The following is a 23,867-nucleotide window of genomic DNA, read 5'->3' on the forward strand; positions in this document are numbered from 1 at the left end:
CTATCCCTTCCAATCTTCCCATCCCTCCACAAGGCCCCTGTTCAGCATAGCAGGTGAGGCCGCCTGGGCGAGGTACTGGTCATACTCCTCAGTTGTATCCCCCGACCAAGAGTCTGAAGCTCCAGGACACTGCCCTTGAGACAGAGGTGGGATCCCTCGCTAAGTCCGAGGGAAAAACCGAACCTGGAGGGTAAACAGATGATGATGATGATGATGATGATTCTAGGACTGTATCAGCAACACTTGGGGACTTTACTCATTTATACTATACTATTTTATACTATAGAACCTTTGTAAAGGACCATCCTAACCCATTCTTGCTTGAAGCAATAATTGTTCGTTCGTTCGTAATCTGTTTACACTCCAGGCTCGGTTTTTCCCTCGGACTCAAGCGGGGGGATCCCACCTCTACCGCCCCAAGGGCGGTGTCCTGGAGCTTCAGACTCTGGGTCGGGGATACAACTGAGGAGGATGACCAGTACCTCGCCCAGGCGGCCTCACCTGTTAAGCAATAATTGTACGGTCCTGAACTGAATTTTTAAGACGGAAAAATGTTTAAAGCCTATAATTATGTTGACACTGCACAATAATAGCGACAGCCGATATGACCCCGTGGCGCAAGGGTAGCGCGTCTGACTCCAGGTCAGAAGGTTGGGTGTTCGAATCACGTCGGGGTCACGTATTTTTTTAAAAGTGGAGACCGTATTTGTTTTGTTGATGGTTCTTTCTTTCTTTCTTCTTTTCATTTTTAATTCGTTTACCCTCCAGCGTTGGTTTTCCCCTCGGACTCAGCAAGGGATCCCACCTCTTCCGCCTCAAGGGCTGTGTCCTGGAGCGTGAATCTTCGGGTCAAGGGGATACAACTGGGTAGGAGGGCTAGTACCTCGCCCACGTGGTCTCACCTGCTATGCTGAACAGGGGCCTTGTAGGGGGGTGGTAAGAACGGAAGGGTGTGAAAATGGAAAACCACGGAAAACTATCTTCATAGCTGCCGACAGTAGGATTCGAACCCACTATCTCCCGAATGTGCAAGCACATAGCTGCGCGCCCCTAACAGCACGACCAACTCGGTAGGTTTCCCCATTTTTACCACTATCACCATTTCAAGCTGATTTAATCAAGTAACCAGCTAATCAGTTATATTGGTTTTCCTTAAAAAAATGATAAATGTGTCAGTACCCAAACTGTACCCGACTCCATGGCGCAATGGTAGCGCGTCTGACTCCAGATCAGAAGGTTGCGTGTTCGAGTCACGTCGGGGTCAATTATTTTTAAAACGATCTATAACAGGAATTACTTGTTCTCATACCTGTCTTTGAAAGTCGTGTATACTGTATGTTCCTCTGGTGTTTATACAGAAGTTTAGGTACGCTGGAGAAGGGTACGTGTATCAATTTGAGTAGGGAATCCCGGCCCAAGAACGTCTCAGTCGCGTGGTATGAACCAGATTTGTTGTGGGATGCTTATGAACGTGTGATTAGAGCGACAGCTGCCAATCCCGGAGGCTCAGGTTCGATTCTCAGCTCTACCACGAAATTTGGAAAGTGGTACGAGGGCTGGAACGGGGTCCACTCAGCCTCGGGATGTTAAATGAGTAGAGGGGGTTCGATTCCCCCAGCTAATCACACTAACCACTACACCACAGAGGCGGACATGGTGATTTTATACAATATATATCAGGCGTTCGATTCCCGGCTCTGCCACGAAATTTGAAAAGTGGTATGAGGGCTGGAACGGGGTCCACTCAGCCTCGGGAGGTCAACTGAGTTCGATTCCCACCTCGGCCATCCTGGAAGTGGTTTTCCGTGGTTTCCCACTTCTCCTCCAGACAAATGTCGGGATGGTACCTCACTTAAGGCCACGGCCGCTTCCTTCCCTCTTCCTTGCCTATCCCTTCCAATCTTCCCATCCCTCCACAAGGCCCCTGTTGAGCATAGCAGGTGAGGCCGCCTGGGCGAGGTACTGGTCATTCTCTCCAGTTGTATCCCCGACCAAGAAAGAGTCTGAAGCTCCAGGACACTGCCCTTTAGGCGGTAGAGGTGGGAAAAGCCGACCCTGGAGGGTAAGCAGATGATGATGATGATGATGATGATGATAAAATCACCATACGATTAAATAATAAATAATTCCTTTTCTGAAACCAAACTGGTCTGGATCAATTTGGAAATCAAGTTTGTTATTTACCCTGGCTTTTATTATTGACAACAATATTTTGGATGCATGAGAGAGCAGTGTTATGGTTCTGTGTTCAGAGTATTCTACACGACTTTCTTTCTTTGGTATAATAACTGTTCTGCTTTTGGTGAAGTCTTCAGGAATTTTGCCACTATCGTAGCATCTGTAGATTACGTCATAGAGTAGGTATTTCATTTTCTCACCCATATTCTTCAGTAGTTCTCTTGGCATGTTATCTGGACCGCAAGCTTTATTGTCAGTTATTCTCTCAAGCGTTGATTCAAATTCTCTTCTTGTGATAACAGGGCCCTTATCATCTTCTTCTGTATCATTTTCCAGTTTAATATACCATGTTTTATTAGATAAATTCCCATCATACAGTTCTTCAAGGTACTCTTTCCACCGCAGGCTGACTTCATCCGCATCTATTAAGATTTTCCAATTATTATCCTTTATTATAGAACTTTTCAACCGGGCGAGTTGGCCGTGCGCGTAGAGGCGCGCGGCTGTGAGCTTGCATCCGGGAGATAGTAGGTTCGAATCCCACTATCGGCAGCCCTGAAGATGGTTTTCCGTGGTTTCCCGTTTTCACACCAGGCAAATGCTGGGGCTGTACCTTAATTAAGGCCACGGCCGCTTCCTTCCAACTCCTAGGCCTTTCCTATCCCATCGTCGCCAAAAGACCTATCTGTGTCGGTGCGACGTTAAGCCCCTAGCAAAAAAAAAAAAAAAAAAAGAACTTTTCACTTTCTGTTTCTGGTTTAAGGCTCTGATGTGTCGATGATCTCTGTCAGTTTTTCCTTCAGCAATATCGTTTCCAACGTTCTTAGTTATCTCAGTCATTCATTCCTCCTTCGCTTTTCTACAAAGGGTTGTAATTTGAATTTTAACATGTTTATATTGTTCCTGGCTTCTCATGGTATTCTCCCTCCTGTACTGGTTTCTCTTTACTATCAGACCCAATATTTCTCTTGTAATCCACAGTTTCATTGGTTCCAATATTCCTGTTCCCAGTGTTTCAATAGCTATATTTATCAAACCTTCCTTATTTTCCCATTTCGATTCTCCAAGTCTTTCAGCCAATTAATTCGTTTTGTGGGCGAAAATTTCTTTATTGTTGTTGTTCTTTCGTTTGGTCACATCTAGAGGTTTTGTTTTTCGATGCCGGTTCTTTTTCAGTTATATATTGAATTTGGCCATGACTAGGCAATGATCACTATCAATCTTTGCTCCAGGGTAGCTATGGCTTGTTTTAACTTGAAGGCGATATCTTCTCTTGACAAGGATATAATTATTCTCATAACGAGCAGTGTCACCCGGGACTTTCCAGGTATATCTTCGCCGTAATGGTACATCAAATAACGTGTTTGTCACGAACATGTACTGATCACAGAAATCAAGTACTCTTTCTCCTCGTTTGTTTCTGATACCCAGTCCGAACTTCCCAATTCCTTCTCGATCATGATGACTTCCAACAATAGCATTAAAATCTTCCATAATTATTCCTTTGTCAGATTCCATATTTGGTCAATATTTTCATACATTTCTTCAATTTCTTCATCCGAGCTGTTCGATATGGAAAAGTACACTTGAACAACAGCTATATTTCTGGGATTTGTTTCGATTTTTACAACTAGTATACTTTCATTTACGTGATAAGTGTCTATCACATTTCTTGTCCGACTCGTTGGCTGAACGGTCAGCGTACTGGCCTTAGCTTCAGAGGGTCCCGGGTTCGATTCCCGGCCGGGTCGGGGATTTTAACCTTAATTGGTTAATTCCATTGTCTTCATCATCATTTCATTATCATCACGACGCGCACGTCGCCTACGGGAGTCAAATCAGAAGACCTGCACCTGGTGAGCCGAACTTGTCCTCGGACACTCCCGGTACTAAAAGCAATATGCCATTTCATTTCATTACATTTCTTGCCCATTTTCTTCTAAACAGAAGTCCTACTCCATTACTTCCCCCACTTGTGCTGTCACTGTATATAATTCTGAAATCATCACTGTAGAATTCCCTGGCCATCTGATTTCACACAATACCAGAACATTCATGTCTTTTTCTTTCATTACAGTTTTGGCTTCTTCCAGTTTTCCTGCCTCTAGTAACGTTCTTACATTCCACATTCCAATGTTAATCGATTCATTCTTTTGAGGATTTCGCTGGATGACGACCTGAGAAGCCTCATTCCTTCCCCTGCCGGATAATCAGAAACTTACATTGTTTATTCGAGGGAAAGCCATATCAGGGGCCCCAAGTATAAGTGGAACTAATCAATCCCGAATCCTCCAATTATAATGGGTAATACCATGAAGAAATTTATTACGAATGCGTGGGCTGTAACAATTACGTTATAAATTTGGTCGTCACCAATTAGGTAACCCGGTTGCCCTAGTTCTGCGCGAATTAACAAACTGAGAGATGTACCTACCATATCTGCTCAAGCATCAAATCTGAAATATAATGTTTCAATATCCATATGATCAGTTGAAAAAAGTAATTATTGCGGTAGGGTGGCTGAGATTGTAGGCGGTAAACTGTAAATTTATTTAGGAGAATTTTCTCGCCTACCGGGCTTTATAGTCAATAATGACGTTAGACTGTAAGTCGGGTAGCAGAGGTTTTTTAATTTATTTAATTTTTTTATCGGCAAACAGCTGTATCGTATCGTGGCATCCTTGGACGTTACGTTATGATGTGGTTACTGCGCATTGAGGAAGGCAACGGGAAAGGACCTCAATTATTTTTCCCTAGTACATAAGTAACCCGTCCGCCTCTGTGGTGTAGTAGTTAGTGTGATTTGCTGCCACCCCCGGAGGTTCGGACTGCTCTGCCACGAAATTTGAAAAGTTTAAAGAGGGCTGGAACGGCATCCACTCAGCCTCAGGAGGTCAACAGAGTAGAGGCTGTATCCCCCGACCCAGAGTCTGAAGCTCCAGGAGAGAGGTGGGATCCCTCGCTGAGTCCGAGGAAAAAACCAACCCTTGAGGGTATGTAGATTAATAATAAGAAGACCATAAGCAACCATGGTATTGTCACAGCAAGATGTACAGTCTGCTGATCAGGAGGCACTAATAGCCTTCAAAGCTATAGATAAAGACAAACATTTTTAAGCCTTCGTAGTTAATTTCTACTCCTTTAAGACTTACAGGGGTATAGTGCGCATTGGTATCACCCAAATATCACTATAAAATGTGTCACAAATGGAACATAATAATTGCTTTTACACATATGAAGTGAAAAATCTTTGGCAAATTAAGAAATATTTGATTTTTGGAGAATATTATATATACGTAATTTACCACTTGACAAGTACATTTGGTGTTGCGCTCACAGTGACACACGTATGTCTTTTGTCTTACACTTTCAACAATTTCGTGTGTGATATCTGTGTTCACTGAAGTTCTTTGCTTTCGTTTCATTGCTTCACTTGTCAATGACATCATTTCATGAATTTTATCGCGATATACAATACTTAATAGGCGACAAAATGGTATGGCCAATGTACATAAGAAAAATCCAGTGGACTGGTGATTTATTGGTCCAGGGATCGAGCTACTTTCGTTGGAACAGAAATAAAAATATGTATTGGTCCAGGGATCATGCTATTTTTCTGTTGACCTCCATTTTGCTGTTTTAACTGGCCACTCTAGCAAATACAGCAAATACAGTAGAGACAATACACGACACTTACGGATTTCGCCTTGCTAAAATGGGAGACAATTCGACGGTGGCGCTCCTAGTGACTTGACCTGAACAAATCGCGCTAAATTCAAATATCAATGGAAATGTATATACGGAAATGGATAAATAAATTACGTCTAGAAAGACAGTGGTATTGAGATATTAACTTCGAAGTTGCTAAAGCAATTCTGGATAAATGAATGAAGAATTATTTAAAAGGTTATTATTCAAAGACTGAAATTAGACATATAAACAAGGTGTGAAATGGACTGCTGTGAAATGGCTTGATCTTTCATTTATGCATTACTTTTTTAGCTTTAGCATACCTGCCTGAAATCTTACGGTTGGATTTGTCTTTTTTCCTCATTTAAAATCAATGTATCATCACATTAAGACATTTGTCAATAAAAATATCGGCACATTCCTTACACATATGATGCAATGAATTAACATTTAATAGCTGGACAATTTTCCTCTTAACATGAAGCCTACTAACAGAAAGAAAATCTATAAAATCCCGGCTTTAATCTGAGAAGAGGGATAAAAGAAAGAAAAGTTTGAAAATGTTGTCGATAGTGATGCTTTGAGGAATATTTACGTACAATTAGAGTAAAAATGTAACATACCCTTGGCTGTATAGTCGAGGATTTTTTAAGTCGCTGGCCTGGAAATGATCTGAACAGATCTTATAATTCTTATACAAGCGTAACGTCCCTTCTTTCTTGTACACTTTATCCAAATCGCTTCTGTGACATTTCAAAACCCACAGATCACACCTACAACAACACATCGGTATTGAAGGTTAACTGCTGCACTATACAATAAAATATGCGTATTATATTTTAAACCCGTTAAAACATGGGTCGAGCAGGTCAGAAGATTATGAAGTACTATAAAAATCTCTGTCACTGGAAGAATATATATGCAAACACAATATTACTTACATGTTCTTGTCACGAGGGAACCTGAAGAACGAGCGCGCATTTTCCCCTACTTCGTAATTACTGCAGCCAAACACAGCACATACCTTTCCCCTCATGTTGAGAGGAGATATCAAGGAATGACGCACGCTACTATTTAATTATGTCAACTCACTGAAAACGCATAAATAACACCAAAAACTTCACACAAAAATACACGTGCTCTTATGACAGAATCAGTACCGTTCAGGTCTATCCGCTAGAGTGAGCTCCAATAGCTGTCCCTCGATATCTCGCTCAGTGTCGTGTATTGTCTCTACTGTATTTGACTCTAGTCATATGGACAAAGATAATGAGAATCTACAGACATAGCACTCCCAATCCACGGTGCTAGCCCTGGACCTGAAGAAAGTATCAAAAGACGGCACCAGCAGCGAATGGACAAGGATAATGAGAAAGTAACAAAAGGCGGCATCAGCAGCGGAATACGACATAAACCAGTCCTGTCTACTCGTCGCCATAAGACCTATCTGTGTCGGTGCGACGTAAAGCCCCTAGCAAAAAAAAAAAAAAAAAAAAAAAAAAAAAAAAAAAAAAAAAAAAAAAAAAAGAAATTAAAAAAAAAGTCCTGTCTACAAGCCTTAAGTATGTTTTCATATTTCTCAAATAACGACGGTATTTCTTAATTTGCCAGAGATTTTTCACTTGTAAAAGCAATTGTTATGTTCCATTTGTGACAAATTTTATAGTGATATTTGGGTGATACCTATGCGCATCATACCCCCCTTATTCACAGACCTCGGACTCAGCGAGGGATCCCAGCGAGCTTCAGACTCTGGATCGGGGGATACGACTACTATGCTGAACAGGGGCCTTGCGGGGGATGAGAAGAATGGAAAAGATAGACAAGGAAGGCCGTGGCCTAAGTTAGGTACCATCCCGGCATTTGCCTGGAGGATAAGTGGGAAATCACGGAAAACCACTTCAAGGATGGCTGAGGAGAGAATCGAACCCACCTCTACTCAGTTGACCTCCCGAGGCTGAGTGGACCCCGTTCCAGCCCTCGTACCACTTTTCAAATTTCGTGACAGAGCCAAGAATCGAACCCGGATCTCCTGGGGTGGCAGCTAATCACACTAACCACTACACCACAGAAGCGGACGGACAGAAGCGGACGGCCTACATATTGCTTGTTTTAATAATTTCTAGTTTCAATCGACTGAAATGGAATAAGAATGTTAGAACGTAATGCTTTGTAAATGTAAGGTTTATGAATGTTTCGAAATTGGGAAACCATAGAATTCTAACTTCACGTCAGCGGCCGGAGAAGTTCGAACCTCATACCGGTACCCTACTAACTGAAGTCATGAAGACACAAACATTTCAAGTCCTGTATCTTAATTTACACGCCGTACAACCAACAATATATGCGGAGAGAACTGTGGTATGGGCAGCGAAAACCTGTTCACTGTCCCAGAAATGTTCAACGTTTTCGATCAGATCAAACATCCTCTTCGTAGCAGTTTCACGAATGTTATTCTTGTTCATAAATCCTACGAAAGCTCTTTTTCGTTGTGTGACTCCGTGGCGCAACGGTAGCGCGTCTGACTCCAGATCAGAAGGTTGCGTGTTCAAATCACGTCGGGGTCAAATATTTTAAGTAGGTGGTTATTAATTCAGCGTGTTACCTAATGTCTGAATGATTGATGCCGAAGAGTCTTAATGCGTGAAGTAAGTGCAGTAATTGAGAAGGAGGAATACTCTCCGAGAATTACGCTTCTCTCATGGCTGAAGCCTGAAAAACGCCCGAACTACAAGTTTTAACAATGGTGTTTACAATGTTAACTGAAAATCAGCCACTGTATATTTGTTCTAAATCCAACTTTTTATGATCATTTCACAGCTTAAATACACGTTCGTCCACCTCTGTGGTGTAGTGCCGGGCTGAGTGGCTCAGACGGTTGATGCGCTGGCCTTCTGACCCCAACTTGGTAGGTTCGATCCTGGCTCAGTCCGGTGGTATTTGAAGGTGCTCAAATACGTCAGCCTCGTGTCGGTAGATTCATTGGCATGTAAAAGAACTCCTGTGGGACTAAATTCCGGCACCTCGGCGTCTCCGAAAACCGTAAAAGTAGTTAGTGGGACGTAAAGCAAATAACATTATTAGCTGCCACCCCCGGAGGCTCGGGTTCGATTCCCGGCTCTGCCACGAAATTTGAACAGTGGTACGAGGGCTGGAACGGGGTCCACTCAGCCTCGGGAGGTCAACTGAGTAGAGGTGGATTCGATTCCCACCTCAGCCATCCTGGAAGTGGTTTTCCGTGGTTTTCCACTTCTCCTCCAGGCAAATGCCGGTATGGTACCTAACTTAAGGCCACGGCCTCTTCCTTGTCTATCCCTTCCAATCTCCCCATCCCCCACCAAGGCACTTGTTCAGCATAGCAAGTTAGGCCGTCTGGGCGAGGTACTGGTCATCCTCCCCAGTTTTATCCCCCGACCCAGTGTCTCACGCTCCAGGACACTGCCCTGCTTGCCCTCCAGGGTTGGTTTTTCCCTCGGACTCAGCGAGGGATCCCACCTCTACCACCTTAAGGGCAGTGTCCTGGAGCTTCAGACTCTGGGTCGGGGAATACAACTGGGGAGGATGACTAGTACCTCGCCCAGGCGGCCTAAAATGCTATGCTGAACAGGGGCTTTGCGGGGGGGGGGGGATATTGGAAGGGATAGACAAGGAAGACGGACGGAAGCGGCCGTGGCCTTAAGTTAGGTACCATCCCGGCATTTGCCTGGAGGAGAAGTGGGAAACCATGGAAAACCACTTCCAGGATGGCTGAGGTGGGAATCGAACCCACCTCTACTCAGTTGACCTCCCGAGGCTGAGTGGACCCCGTTCCAGCCCTCGTACCACTTTTCAAATTTCGTGGCAGAGCCGGGAATCGACCCGGGCTTCCGGGGGTGGCAGCTAATAACACTAACCACTACACCACAGAGGCGGACTAAATTCAATTTTGATTCTGTTAATTTATGTAGTTTAAACTATTTTAAGTATCTTGGCCTTTTATTTAAGATTTTAATTAATATGTGGCTAAGTGTAAGAGAGGGCCTCGAGCCCTAACTTCGCCACTGTAAAAAGGCACTAATAAATAAATAGTGGAAGATGAAATAATATCCAGTCATTGTATTCGTTGTGTAAAGCCTAGAAAATATTTCTAATTACAATTCTTCTTCTGGCCTTTTCGCCTAACTGCTTGGGGATGGCACTATGTCCGCACTACAGCCGGATGCTTTTACTGACTCTAACTCTATGTGAAGGTATGTATTCACTATTGCGTACCTCTAAGGTGGTTTGTAGTGTAACATATTGTACCTAGATGAAGTTGCGTATTGAGAACACAACACTCAGCCGCAGAGCCACAAAAATTAACAATATGGAGTTAAATTCGTCGACCCGGCCAGGAATTATTCAGCGAAAGAGCCTTGATTATGACTTGTATGAAATTATTTTGTTTTAATTTTTTCAGGTATAATAATGTCACCATATGTTTTTTTCTTTTCGTTTTGCAGATAGACCCTTCTTCTTCTACGCTAATGGGTGACTTTGGACCAGGCGGAATCAACATTTGTTAAACTTTCTTCCTTGCCAAATAGTTCTTCATTTTTATCGATTGTTGTAATTTCAGTTCCTCTGACCGGGTACGTTGTGTTGGTTTCTTCTCATTTTCCTCAAATCCCTTTGTGTGAACAATTTTCCTGATAACATTTCTGTCCTACAGATCAGCGAAGTCTTTTTGTACGTCCTTACACCATTTTGATCTCGTATGTCTGAATTGCAGAAATATATGTATTCGATAAGTAATTCTGGTGTTATTGTTTTTGAATTAGTCGCAGTCTCATTGTACCAGTAAGTTTAAATTTTTAAAATTATATTTTAGAGTTGTGTTTGGGGCAATGTAATTCATTTTTAAATCTTGGCCCTAATATTTTTCTCATGTTTTTCGTTTCTTTAATCTCTTATTGTTCCTTTAAGTTTTTATAATGTCAATTTTCTGAAGCATAAAAAGCTTCATGTTTGATCACTGTTAAGTAATAACGAATTTTACTGTTCCAGAACAAGCATTTTTTGTTATAAACATTCTTTGAGCGTTGAAAAGCAATATCACTTTTTTTCTGAAAAGCTACTGGTTTATTTTCATTGCCATTTTCATTGACCCATTCATTCAACTAATTACTCAGCCTCCTGGGCGAGGTACTGGTCATCCTCCCCAGTTGTATCCCCCGACCAAGAGTCTGAAGCTCCAGGACACTGCCCTTGAGGCGGTAGAGGTGGGATCCCTCGCTAAGTCCGAGGGGAAAACCAACCCTGGAGGGTAAACAAATTAAGAAGAAGAAGAAGAAGAAGAAGAAGAAGAAAGAAAGAAAATGTGTAGCGTTATTAGTTAATAATAGTATAGCTCTCGATTGCCAAGAACAGTTCGAAACCCAATTTAGAATCAGCGATACTGATACTGATGGTAAGTTTTTTGTTGCTCTCTGAGCTAATTTCGACAGAGAGGTAAAGGTTGGTCCGCCTCTCCGGTTAGTATGTTAGTCGGGTTCGATTCCCGGCTCTGCCACGAAATTTGAAAAGTGGTACGAGGGTGGCCTCATCTGCTACGCTGAACAGGGGTCTTGGTGCGGGATGGGAAGATTGCAAGGGATAGACAAGAAAGAGGGAAGGAAACGGCCGTGGCCTTAAGTTAGGTACCATCCCGGCATTTGCCTGGAGGAGAAGTGGAAAACCACGGAAAAACACTTTCAGGATGGCTGAGGTGGGAATCGAATCCACCCCTACTCACTTGACCTCCCGAGGCTGAGTGGACCTCGTTTCAGGCCTCGTACCTTTTCAAATTTCGTGGCAGAGCCGGAAATCGAACCCGGGCCTTCGGGGGTGGCAGCTAATCTCACTAACCACTACACCACAGAGGCGGACCTTCACCAAAGAAAAATAATTACACATTCCTTACAATTGTACGGCGTGATTATACGTACAATTAAAACAATAATTTTTCTTTAATAACACGCCAACAAACTAATACCACTGACAAATTTGCGCGGCAAGCCGGCGAATCATACCCCTAGTGCCCATCTGTAGCGGCGATTGATGAATAGAAGTTGGGGGGGGGGGGGATATACAGACAACAGAAAATAGCCGGACTGAGGGATATAGCGGGGGGAGGGGGGGAGAGGTATACACATCAAAACTGAACAAAAAAGCTACTAAATGGTAAAATTTGATGCTCTTTGAGCGAATTTCGACAGAAAGGTAAAGGTTGATAGTTTACTAACTTAAGTGCGGCAATAATAGTTTTTTGAGATTTGGATTCAATACTGTACTTTTACCAAAGAAACAATATTACACACGTATTACAATTAAATAGAAGTACGGCGTGAGTATAAAATTAAAAAATCATTTAGTATTTGACTACACACTAAGAAACTAACAATGTTAAAGAGACAGCCAGACTGACGAATGCACGCGGCAAGCAGGTGAATCATATCTGTGTCCACGACCTTGGCAAAAAATATATCCCTGTTACCCTTCCTCCATGCATTTGCGAAGTCTCCACTACTTGCTGTAGCGCTATACAAATCGGTTTGTCACTACGAACGACATTTTGTGCGTATTTTCGACAATAATTTTGTTAATAATTAAAAATTTGCACAAATTGTGTTTTACCCAGGACCCCCTTTGTCGCCGCTACTGGTGCCTATGACCTTACCAAAAATATACCCCCCAAAACAGTAGAGACAATGCGCGACACTCTGCAAGATATCGAGGAACAGCTATTAGAGCTCTCTCTAGCGGGTAGACCTGAGAACTACTGATTCTATCATAAGAGCGCGTGTATTTGTGTGTGAAGTTTTTGGTGTTATTTATGCGTTTTCAGTGAGTTGACATAATTAAATAGTAGCGTGTGTCATTCCTTGATATCTCCTCTCAACATGAGGAGAAAGGTATGTGCTGTATTTGGCTGCAGTAACTATGAAGTAGAGAAGAATGCGCGGTCTTTCTTTCGCCTCCCTCGTGACAAGAAAATGTGTGTAAGTAATATTGTGTTTGGATAGGTATATATTCTTACAGTGACAAAGAGATTTTTATAGTACTGCATAATTTTCTGACCTGCTCGACCCATATTTTAACTGGCTTAAAATATAATACGCATATTTTATTGTATAGTGCAGCAGTTAACCTTCACTACCGATGTGTTGTTGTAGGTGTGATCTGTGGGTTTTGAAATGTCACAGAAGTGTTTTGGATAAGGTGTACAAGAAAGAAGGGAAGTTACGCTTATATAAGAATTATAAGATCTGTTCAGATCAATTCCAGGCCAGCGACTTTAGAAATCTTCGACTATACAGCCAAGGGTATGTTACATTTTTACTCTAATTGTTCGTAAATATTCCTCAAAGCATCACTATCGACAACATTTTCATACTTTTCTTTCTTTTATCCCTCTTCTCAGATTAAAGCCGGGATTTTATAGATTTCTGTTAGTAGACTTCATGTTAAAAGGAAAATTGTCCAGCTTTTAAATGTTAATTAATTGCATCATGTGTGTAAGGAATGAGCCGATATTTTTATTGACAAGTGTTTTAATGTGATGATATAATGTTTTTAAATGAGAAAGAAGACAAATCTAACCGTAAAAGTTCAGGCAGGAATGCTAAAGCAAAAAAAGTAATGCATAAATGAAAGATCAAGCCATTTCACATCTTGTTTATATGTCTAATTTCAGTCTTTAAATAATAACTTGTCCGCCTCTGTGGTGTAGTGGTTAGCGTGATTGGCTGCCACCCCCGGAGGCCCGGGTTCGATTCCCGGCTCTGCCACTAAATTTGAAAAGTGGTACGAGGGCTGGAACGGGGTCCACTCAGCCTCGGGAGGTCAACTGAGTAGAGGTGGGTTCGATTCCCACCTCAGCCATCCTAGAAGTGGTTTTCCGTGGTTTCCCACTTCTCCTCCAGGCGAATGCCGGGATGGTACCTAACATAAGGCCACGGCTGCTTCCTTCCCTCTTCCTTGCCTATCCCTTCCAATCTTCCCATCCCTCCACAAAACCCTGTTCAGCATAGCAGGTGAGGCCGCCTGGGCGAGGTACTGGTCATTCTCCCCAGTTGTATCCCCGACCAAGAGTCTGAAGCTCCAGGACACTGCCCTTGAGGTGGTAGAGGTGGGATCCCTCGCTGTGTCCGAGGGAAAAGCCGACCCTGGAGGATAAACAGATGATGAAATAATAACTTTTTAAATAATTCTTCATTCATTTATCCAGAATTGCTTTAGCAACTTCGAAGTTAATATCTCAATACATATAAATATCCTGTACTGGTTCGGTTCTTCTTGTAATATTTCCCCGGTATTTTCATTTTGAAATATGGCTCCCATGTTCCCATCAGTCATCACTTGCTTTATTTGTCGCACAACTCTCCCGCTCCGTGAAATGTTAATACTTTCTTTCTAGACGTAATTTATTTATCCATTTTCGTTTATGTATTTCCATTGATATTTGAATTTAGCGCGACTTTTCAGGTCAAGTCACTAGGAGCGCCACCGTCAAACTGTCTCCCATTTTAACAAGGCTAAATCCGTAAGTGTCGCGTATTGTATCTTCCACTACTCTCTGTGGCGCTGTACGGAATCGCTTAGTCGCGGTGAACTAAGTTTTGTGCGTATTTCTGCTAAGAATTTTGTTAATAATGAAAACAATTCAAGAAAAAAATTAGCTGAGAAGACAACAGGGCCTGTACAAACTTGTTTTTAAATAATTCCTAGTTTCAGGTTGCTAAAATGGAATAAAAATGTAATGTTGTCTCCACAATCACTACCACTGAGCAACCATATACATATCCTGTACTGGTTCGGTTCTTCTTGTAATATTTCCCCGGTATTTTCATTTTGAAATATGGCTCACATGCTCCCATCAGTCATCACTTGCTTTATTTGTCGCACAACTCTCCCGCTCCCTGAAATGTTATTCCCACTCGTCCTTGCCCTACCAACCACGTGGTTTGTGTATCACGCTACGTACTGCGTCATGCAAGCAAGGCACTATATCAGCTGATGACGCACCACTTCTACCGGCTCCTCGTCACAACCGGTCTCAGTATGAATGAGGTAGTTTCTGCTGATGTCTACAAGGACGAGCTGTTGAAGCATAGGGCCCGGATAGCTCAGTCGGTAGAGCATTAGGCTTTTAACCTAAGGGTCCAGGGTTCGAGTCCCTGTTCGGGCGGCTATTTTTACTTGTTTAATAATGTTGTAAATCCACTCATGTTTCTGCCTCTTACCACATACTGTACTGGTCGATCCACTTCTGGATGTTCCATTCAGCATCTCTTCATTCATGATTCGATATGTCCATCTCACCTTCAGCATTCGTCTGTAACACCACATTTCGAAAGCTTCTATTCTCTTTCTTTCTGGGCTAGTTATCGTCAATGTTTCACTTCCATACAATGCCATGGTCCAGACTAAAGTCTTCAAAAACATCTTTCCAATTCCTATATCAATGTTCGAAGTGAGCACATTTCTTTTCTGAAGAAAGCCCTTCTTTGCTTGTGCTAGTCTGCATTTTATGTCCTCCTTACTTCTGCCATCGTTAGTTTTACTACCTTCTTCTTAATCTTTTTTTTACTCTCCAGGGTCGGTTTTTCCCTCGGACTCAGCAAGGGATCCCACCTCTTCCGCCTCAAGGGCAGTGTCCTGGAGCTTCAGACTCTGGGTCGGGGGATTCAACTGGGGAGGATGACCAGTACCTCGCCCAGGCGGTCTCACCTGCTGTGCTGAACAGGGGCCTTGTGGGGGATGGAGAGTTTGGAAGGGTTAGATTAGGAAGACGGATGGAAGCGACCGTGGCCTTAAATGAGGTACCATCCCGGCATTTGCCTGGAGGAGAAGTGGGAAACCACGGAAAACCACTTTGCGGATGGCTGAAGTGGGAATCGAACTCACCTCTACTCAGTTGACCACCGAGGCTGAGCGGACCCCGTTCCAGCCTTCGTACCATTTTTCAAATGTTCGTGGCGTCTGGGGGTGGCAGCTAATCATACTAACCACTACACCACAGAGACGGACTTGATTTGTTTTATTGTTTAAAATAATCTTTATTTCCGGTTAGATAATTTTTTTTATCAGTCTGCCCATTCCACGAGCAAGTTGCCATCAATAAATCCGCCATCTTTTGTTATGGCTTTGCGCGAGATTTTTCAAATGTTAGCATTATATTCCTCCCCTGCGAACCATGTGACCTTGCCGCGGTAGGGAAGCTTGTGTGTCCCAATGAAGCAGATAGCCGTGGCGCAGGTGCAACCATATTGAATGGGTATCTGTCAAAAGATCAGACTAACGAATGGTTAATCGAAAGGGGGGTCAGCCTTTCGGTACTTACAAAGGCGGCAGTCTAGATGATTGAAAGCAACGGGAAACTACAGCCTTAACTAACTCCCCAGGATATGCATGGTCCGGAAGTAAAATAGTCCCCCTTACGGATCTCCGCGTGGGGACTACACGAGAGTGGGCAATCATCAGGAAGATGGATACTGACATTCTGCGAGTAGGAACGTGGAATGTTAGAAGTTTGAATCGCTTGGTACGTTAGAGGATCTGAAAAGGGAGATGGATAGACTTAAGTTAGATGTAGTTGGTATAAGTGAAGTACGTTGGCAAGAAGAGCAGGGTGTTTGGTTAGGCGACAACAGATTTATCAACACAAAATCAATCAATCAATCAATCAATCAATCAATCAATCAATCAATCAATCAATCAATCAATCAATCAATCAATCAATCAATAAATAAATAAATAAATAAATAAATAAATAAATACTAAACTGCATTTAGGGCAGTCGCCCAGGTGGCAGATTCCCTATCTGTTGTTTTCCTAGCCTTTTCTTAAATTATTTTGGTTTAATAATGAATAAGAAAATAGGCCAGTGGGTAAGCTACTACGACCAGCATAGCGAAAGGGTTATTGTTGTCAAGATAGACACCAAACCAATGCCCACCACAATAGTGCAGGTCTATATGCCTACCTATTAGTTCAGCAGATGATGAAGAAATCGAAAGAATATATGAAGAGATAGGAGATTTAATAATACAGTATGTAAAAGATGACGATTATCTAATTGCGACGGGAGACTGGAATGCAGTGGTAGGCCAAGGAAGAGAAGGTAAAACAGTAGGAGAATTCGGATTGGGACAAAGGGATGAAAGAGGAAGTCGACTGGTTGAATTCTGCACCGATCATAATTTAGCCCTTGCTAATACTTGGTTCAAACACCACAAAAGACGGCTGTATACTTGGACGAGACCTGGAGACACTGTAAGATATCAAATAGACTTCATTATGATTAGGCAGAGATTCAGAAACCAGGTGTTGGATTGCAAAACTTTCCCAGGAGCAGACGTGAACTCTGACCACAAGGTGTTGGTCATGAAATATCACCTGAAGTTGAAGAAATTGAAGAAAGGATGGAATGCAAGGAGATGGTATCTAGACAAGTTGAAAGAAAAGAGTGTGAGGGACTGTTTCAAGAAACATGTTGTAAAAGGACTAAATAAAAAGGCTGAAGGAAACACAATAGAGGAAGAATGGACAGTCGTGAAGAATGAGGTCTCTAGGGCTGCTGATGAAATGATAGAAAGAAAGGAAAGATCACCTAAGAATCAATGTATAATTCAGGAGATACTAGACCTGATTGATGAACGGTGAAAGTATAAGAATGCCAAACATGAAGCGGGCAAAAAGGAATACAGGCGATTAAAGAATGAAGTGAATAGAAAGGGCAGGGCAGCTAAGGAAGAATTGTTGAAGGAGAAGTGCAAGGATGTTGAAGGCTGTACGGTCCTAGGAAAGGTAGATGCTGCATACAGGAAAATCAAGGAAACCTTTGGAGAAAGGAAAGCTAGTTGTAAGAATATTAAGAGCTCAGATTGAAAACCACTTTTAGGGAAAGAAGAAGGCAAGGTAGGAAGATGGCAGGAACATATCCAACAGTTGTATCAAGGTTAAGACATAGATGATATGGTTCTGGAACAAGAAGAAGCTGTTGATGCTGATAAAATGGGTGACGCAATTTCGAAGTCCGAGAGAGACCTAAATAGGAACAAGGCACCTGGAATTGATGACATTCCCTCTGAATTACTAACTGCCTTAGGAGAAAACAGCATGGCAAGGTTTTTCCATTTAGTGTGTAAGATGTTTGAGACAGGAGCAGTGTCATCTGATTTTCAGCAAAATGTCATTATACCTATTCCTAAAAAAGCCGGTGCTGACAAATGTCAAAAGTACCGCACCATTAGTTCAGTATCTCACGCCTGCAAAATATTAAAACGCATTATTTACAGAAGAATGGAAAGACAAGTTGATACAGAGTTGGGAGATCAATTTGGCTTCAGGAGAAATGTAGGAACACGTGAAGCAATCCTGACATTACGTTTGATCTTAGAGGATCGAATTAAGGACAAGCGCACGTACATGGCGTTCGTAGATCTAGAAAAGCCATTCAGTAATGTTGATTGGACCAAGCTATTTGAGATTCTGAAGGTGATGGGGATCAGGTACCGAGAACACCACAGGGGCGGACTGTTTTACTACCTAAGTAAGAATATTCCGAGTTAGATTCCCGGCTCTGCCACGAAATTTGAAAATGGTACGAGGGCTGTAACGGGTTCCACTCAACTTCGAGGCGTCAACTGAGTAGAGGTGGGTTCGATTTCCACCTCAGCCACCTTGGAAGTGGTTTTCCGTGATTTCCCACTTCTCTTCCAGGCAAATGCCGGGATGGTACCTCATTTAAGGCCATGGTCGCTTCCATCCCTCTTCCTTGTCTAACCCTTCCAAACTTCCCATCCCCTGCAAGGCCCCTGTTCAGCATAGCAGGTGAGGCAGCCTGGGCGAGGTACTGGTCATCCTCCCCAGTTATATCCCCCGACCCAGAGTCTGAAGCTCCTGGACACTGCCCTTGAGGTGGTAGAGGTGGAATCCCTCGCTGAGTCCGAAGGAAAAACAGACTCTGGAGGATGAACATATAAAGAAGAAGAAGAAAGTAGTAAAACTAACGATGGCAGAAGTAAGGAGGACATAAAATGCAGACTAGCACAAGCAAAGAAGGGCTTTCTTCAGAAAAGAAATGTGCTCACTTCGAACATTGATATAGGAATTGGAAAGATGTTTTTGAAGACTTTAGTCTGGAGCATGGCATTGTATGGAAGTGAAACATTGACGATAACTAGCCCAGAAAGAAAGAGAACAGAAGCTTTCGAAATGTGGTGTTACAGAAGAATGCTGAAGGTGAGATGGACATATCGAATCACGAATGAAGAGATACTGAATGGAATTAGTAAAAGGAGATCGATTTGTCTAAATTTGACCAGAAGAAGAGAATGATAGGGGATAGGACACATCTTAAGACACCCAGGACTTGTGCAGTTGGTTCTTGAGGGAAGTGTAGGCGGTAAGAACGGTAGGGGTAGACTAAGGTATGAATATGACAAGCAGATTAGAGCAGATGTAGCATGCATCAGGTGCGTAGAAATTAAAAATTTAGCACAGGATAGGGTGGCATGGAGCGCTGCATCAAACCAGTTTATTGACTGATGCCTCAAACAACAACAGCAACAACAGGATTGTAATAAGTTATCAAGATGATATTTCAACGTGCGATATTAGCTCTCGTACTGTGTGACTCCGTGGCGCAACGGTAGCGCGTCTGACTCCAGATCAGAAGGTTGCGTGTTCGAATCACGTCGGGGTCAATTGCTCCTTTTTATTCGTAGGAGTGTGACTAATTTCCTAAAATCTCTTTATTCAGACGGCGAAATGAAACATTATTGGTGAGCAAACGGTATTTCGCTCCGCTTCCATGGTGCGGTGGTTAGTGTGATTAGCTGCCACCCAGGGAGGCCCGGGTTCGATTCTCTGTTCTGCTAGAAGTTTGGAGAGTGGTACGTGGACCGGAGCGGTGTCCACTCAGCCTCGGGAGGTCAACTGAGTAGAGGGTGTTCGGTCCTGACCTCAGCCATCCTCGAGTGTTTTTCTGCGGTTTTCCACTTCTCTTCTAGGCAAATGCCAGGATGGTACCTAACTTAAGGCCAATGCCACTTGCTTCCCACTTCCTTGCTTATCCTGGACTACGCCGTCCAATATTCCCATCTCCAACAAGGCCCCTGTTCAGCATAACAGGTGAGGCTGCGTGGTCTGGATACTGGTCCTCCTCTCCAATTGTATCCCTCACCAAATGTACCATGATCCAGGACACTGCCTATGAGACGGTACAGGTGGGATCCTTCGCTGAGTCAGAGAGAAAAACCAACCCTGGACTGTAAATGGATTAAATAAAAAATAATAATAAACAGTATTTCTTGGATGTTTCTCTGACCTGATTCAAAGTCGCAAATAAAGCCTGAAATTTTAGACGCAGCATATCTGAATATATTTTGACGATTTTGAGGGATTTTTAAAAAAATTATCACGGTCAATGGTGCCCTATTTTGTTGGACTGACCTGGATTGTAAGTATGATCCCTAGGACAGTTAAGTAGATCTTCTTCTTCTTCTTCTTTTCTTATGTTTACCATCCAGGGTTGGTTTTTCCCTCTGTCGCCTCAAGGGAAGTGTACTGGAGTTCAGACTCTCGGTAGGGGGATACAACTGGGGAGGATGACCAGTACCTCGTCCAGGCGGCCTCACCTGCTATGCTGAACAGGGGCCTTGTGCATGGATGGGAAGATTGGAAGGGAGAGACAAGGAAAAGGGGAGGAAGCGGCCGTGGCCTTAAGTCAGGTACCACCCCATCATTTGCCTGGAGGAGAAGTGGGAAACCATGGAAAACCACTTCCAGGATGGCTGAGGTGGGAATCGAACCCACCTCTACTCAGCTGACCTCTCGAGGCTGACCCCGTTCCAGCCCTCGTACCACTTTTCAAATTTCGTGGCAGAGCCGGGAATCGAACACGGGCCTCGGGGGTGGCAGCTAATCACACTAACCACTACACCACAGAGGCGGACAGAAGAAGAAGAAGAAGAAGAAGAAGAAGAAGAAGAAAAAGAGAACATATTTTCTGATTGTTTCTATGGTGAGGTACTGGACATTCTCCCCAGCTGTATCCCCGACCCAATGTCTCACGCTCCAGAACACTGCCCTTGAGGCGGCAGAGGTGAGATGCCTTGCTGAGTCCGATGGAAAAACCAACCCTGGAGGGTAAACGGCCAGAAATTTAAAAAGGAAATGCTATTTGGCTTGCATTATTTTAGATACAACCAATCGGGATATACTGTACTTCGAGAATAGTGAGAGTCTTGTTTAATTAATAAAGATCCAGCGATGAAAATTTACGTAGACTGAACTGGATTTTAAGATAAGATCACTTCTCCAGTTAAGTAGATAATATTTTAAATTGTACCAATATCCATATGAAATGACAATCCAAAAATGATTCTGCCGGACAGGGACCTGAACCCTGCACACTTAGGTTAAAAGCCTAATGGTCTCCCGTACGAGCTATCCGGGCGCTACTTGCGTATTGAAAGGACTTGAAGAATCCTTCATTTCCATCCCTACTATTACTTCTCTCTCAGTTTATCAAGTAAATTTGGACTTGGTTTATGTTATTCGAAACTCGTTTGCATTACATCAATCAAATGAATCACATAATTTTGTATTTTGAATTCTTGTGATCCACCTCTGTTGTGTAGTGGTTAGTGTGATTCGCTGCCCCCCCCCCCTCCCGGGGGGTCCGGGTTCGGTTCACCCTCCGGGATTGGTTTTTCCCTCGGACTAAGCGAAGGTTATGTCATGGTGCGTGAGACTTTGGGTTGGGGATAATACTGGGGAGGAATACCAGTACCTCGCCCAGGCGGCCTCACCTGCTATGCTGTACAGGGACCTTGTTGGGGATGGGAAGAGTGGAAGGGATAGACAAGGGAGAGGCCGTGGTCTCAAGTAAGTACCATCCCTGCATCTGACTGGAGAAGAAGTGGAAAACCACCTCGATGGAGTCTGAGGTGGGTATCGAATCTCCCCGTCCCCCACCCCCTGGTCAGTTGACCACCCGAGGCTGGGTTGGACCCCGTTCCAGCCCTCGTGCCACTTTTTCAAATTTTGTGGCCTAGCCAGAAATAAAAACCAGGCCTAACAACTAACCACTATACCACAGAAGCGGACAATTTCAGGTTATTCGTTCTGTTCAGTTCCTAAACCTGTGATTAGCTGATTTATGGGTTCGATTCCAGACTCTGCCACGACATTTCGTAAGTGGTACGAGGAAAGGAATTGGGTCCACTCAACCTCGAGAGGGGTTGCATTCCAAGCTCTGTCATCCTCGAAGTGTTTTCGCATGGTTCTTCTTCTTCTCCGTCTTCTTGTTCTTAATCTGTTTACCCTCCAGGGTTGGTTTTCCCTCGGACTTAGAGAGGGATCCCACCTCTACCGCCTCAAGGGCAGTGTCCTGGAGCGTGAGAAATTTGGTCGAGGGATACAACTGGGGAGGATGACTAGTACCTCACCCAGGCGGCCTCACCTGCTATAAACAGAGGCCTTGGTGGGGGACGGGAGAGTGGAAGGGATAGACAAGGAAGAGGGAAGGAAGCTGCCGTGGCCTTAAGTTACGTGCCATCCCGGCATTTGCCAGGAAGAAAAGTGGGAAATTTTCCATGGTTAGGCTGGAAAGTAGCTTGACTGTGCGCGCGCCGTCGACAGACGATTAATAGGTAAGAGCAGTGGTTTAGTTGAACCGGAACGGGCCGGAACGCCGTTCCGGAAAATATTTTCCCGCTTTACAATGACGTAAGATTTTTACATTCAGTAAGAACATCTTATAATCTATACTATACATAGCACTGAAACGTCATGGGTGTACTCTAGCGGACTAATATCGAAACTTACGGTTTTATGTTCATAAGATACGGTCGATTTTACACTCCTGGGTGGTTTTCTGGTTCTCTAATGTTGGCTACACTGCTATTGGATTCGGAGAGCGGGAAGTGAGCACAACAACCTTCTTCCACTTGTTATGTTTGTGTGAATCCAAGTGAATCCAAAATATTTACAATAAGATGGGTAGCATTGAGCCAGAGAACTGTAAAAGCTGTCTGGGAAAACTATAGTGCACTAGAAAAACATAATGGTGAGCCCAAAAAATGACCACCAGAGAGACGCCAAAGAAAGGGCAAAATTCCAAGGCCTAGAAAATATGTTAACATGTGTAGAATTCCTAGAAAATATAGCAATTACGTATTATGCTCTTGTTGAGATTTGGGTGATTTGTCATTAGAGTTGCAGAAAAGAGAGACAAGTCTGACAGAGGCTCAAAATGCAATCAAGCACACTATAAAAGTGTTTAAATCTATGTGTAACTCAGCTCCTGGAGAATACTACAGAACAGTTCTTAAAGCAGCAGAAAACAAAATGTTTAGAAACATAGGATTACATGATTCTAAAAAAAAGTTGTAAAAATTGACAGAAAGCAGTTTTTCAGAAGTCTTGTGAACAATTTAAACAGGCTAATGGAAAACGTGTCCACATCATCTCATCTTGGTTCCAGCTCTAGTCAGCAGAGACATGAGAGAATATCAAAAGGTATCAGTGATTCAGTCCGCCTCTGTGGTGTAGTGGTTAGCGTGATTAGCTGCCACGGTTCGATTCCCGGCTCTGCCACGAAATTTGAAAAGTGGTACGAGGGCTGGAACGGGGTCCACTCAGCCTCGGGAGGTCAACTGAGTAGCGGTGGGTTCGATTCCCACCTCAGCCATCCTCGAAGTGGTTTTCCGTGGTTTCCCACTTCTCCTCCAGGCGAATGCCGGGATGGTACCTAAGTTAAGGCCACGGCCGCTTCCTTCCCTCTTCCTTGCCTATCCCTTCCAATCTTCCCATCCCCCTACAAGGCCCCTGTTCACTATAGCAGGTGAGGCCGCCTGGGCGAGGTACTGGTCATACTACCCAGTTGTATCCCCAAGAGTCTGAAGCTCCAGGACACTGGAGCCTGGAGGGAATCACTGTTTACCCTCAACGGATTGAGCAGCCTTCTTCTTAGCGGTGTTTGGTAATAG

General features: G+C 43.4%; 5 non-coding genes across 5 annotated transcripts; all 5 read left to right on the forward strand.

Annotated features, from left to right (window-relative positions):
- Positions 1-606: 606 nt before the first annotated feature.
- On the forward strand, positions 607-678 carry TRNAW-CCA (transfer RNA tryptophan (anticodon CCA)). The gene has a single exon. It is a non-coding gene; the product is annotated as a tRNA-Trp (tRNA).
- A 514-nt stretch (positions 679-1,192) lies between these two features.
- Positions 1,193-1,264, forward strand: TRNAW-CCA (transfer RNA tryptophan (anticodon CCA)). Its single transcript has one exon. It is a non-coding gene; the product is annotated as a tRNA-Trp (tRNA).
- A 7,099-nt stretch (positions 1,265-8,363) lies between these two features.
- On the forward strand, positions 8,364-8,435 carry TRNAW-CCA (transfer RNA tryptophan (anticodon CCA)). The gene has a single exon. It is a non-coding gene; the product is annotated as a tRNA-Trp (tRNA).
- A 6,547-nt stretch (positions 8,436-14,982) lies between these two features.
- Positions 14,983-15,055, forward strand: TRNAK-UUU (transfer RNA lysine (anticodon UUU)). Its single transcript has one exon. It is a non-coding gene; the product is annotated as a tRNA-Lys (tRNA).
- A 4,450-nt stretch (positions 15,056-19,505) lies between these two features.
- Positions 19,506-19,577, forward strand: TRNAW-CCA (transfer RNA tryptophan (anticodon CCA)). Its single transcript has one exon. It is a non-coding gene; the product is annotated as a tRNA-Trp (tRNA).
- Positions 19,578-23,867: the final 4,290 nt, after the last annotated feature.

Source organism: Anabrus simplex, chromosome 11 (genome assembly GCF_040414725.1).
Source record: "Anabrus simplex isolate iqAnaSimp1 chromosome 11, ASM4041472v1, whole genome shotgun sequence".
Taxonomy (NCBI): domain Eukaryota; kingdom Metazoa; phylum Arthropoda; class Insecta; order Orthoptera; family Tettigoniidae; genus Anabrus; species Anabrus simplex.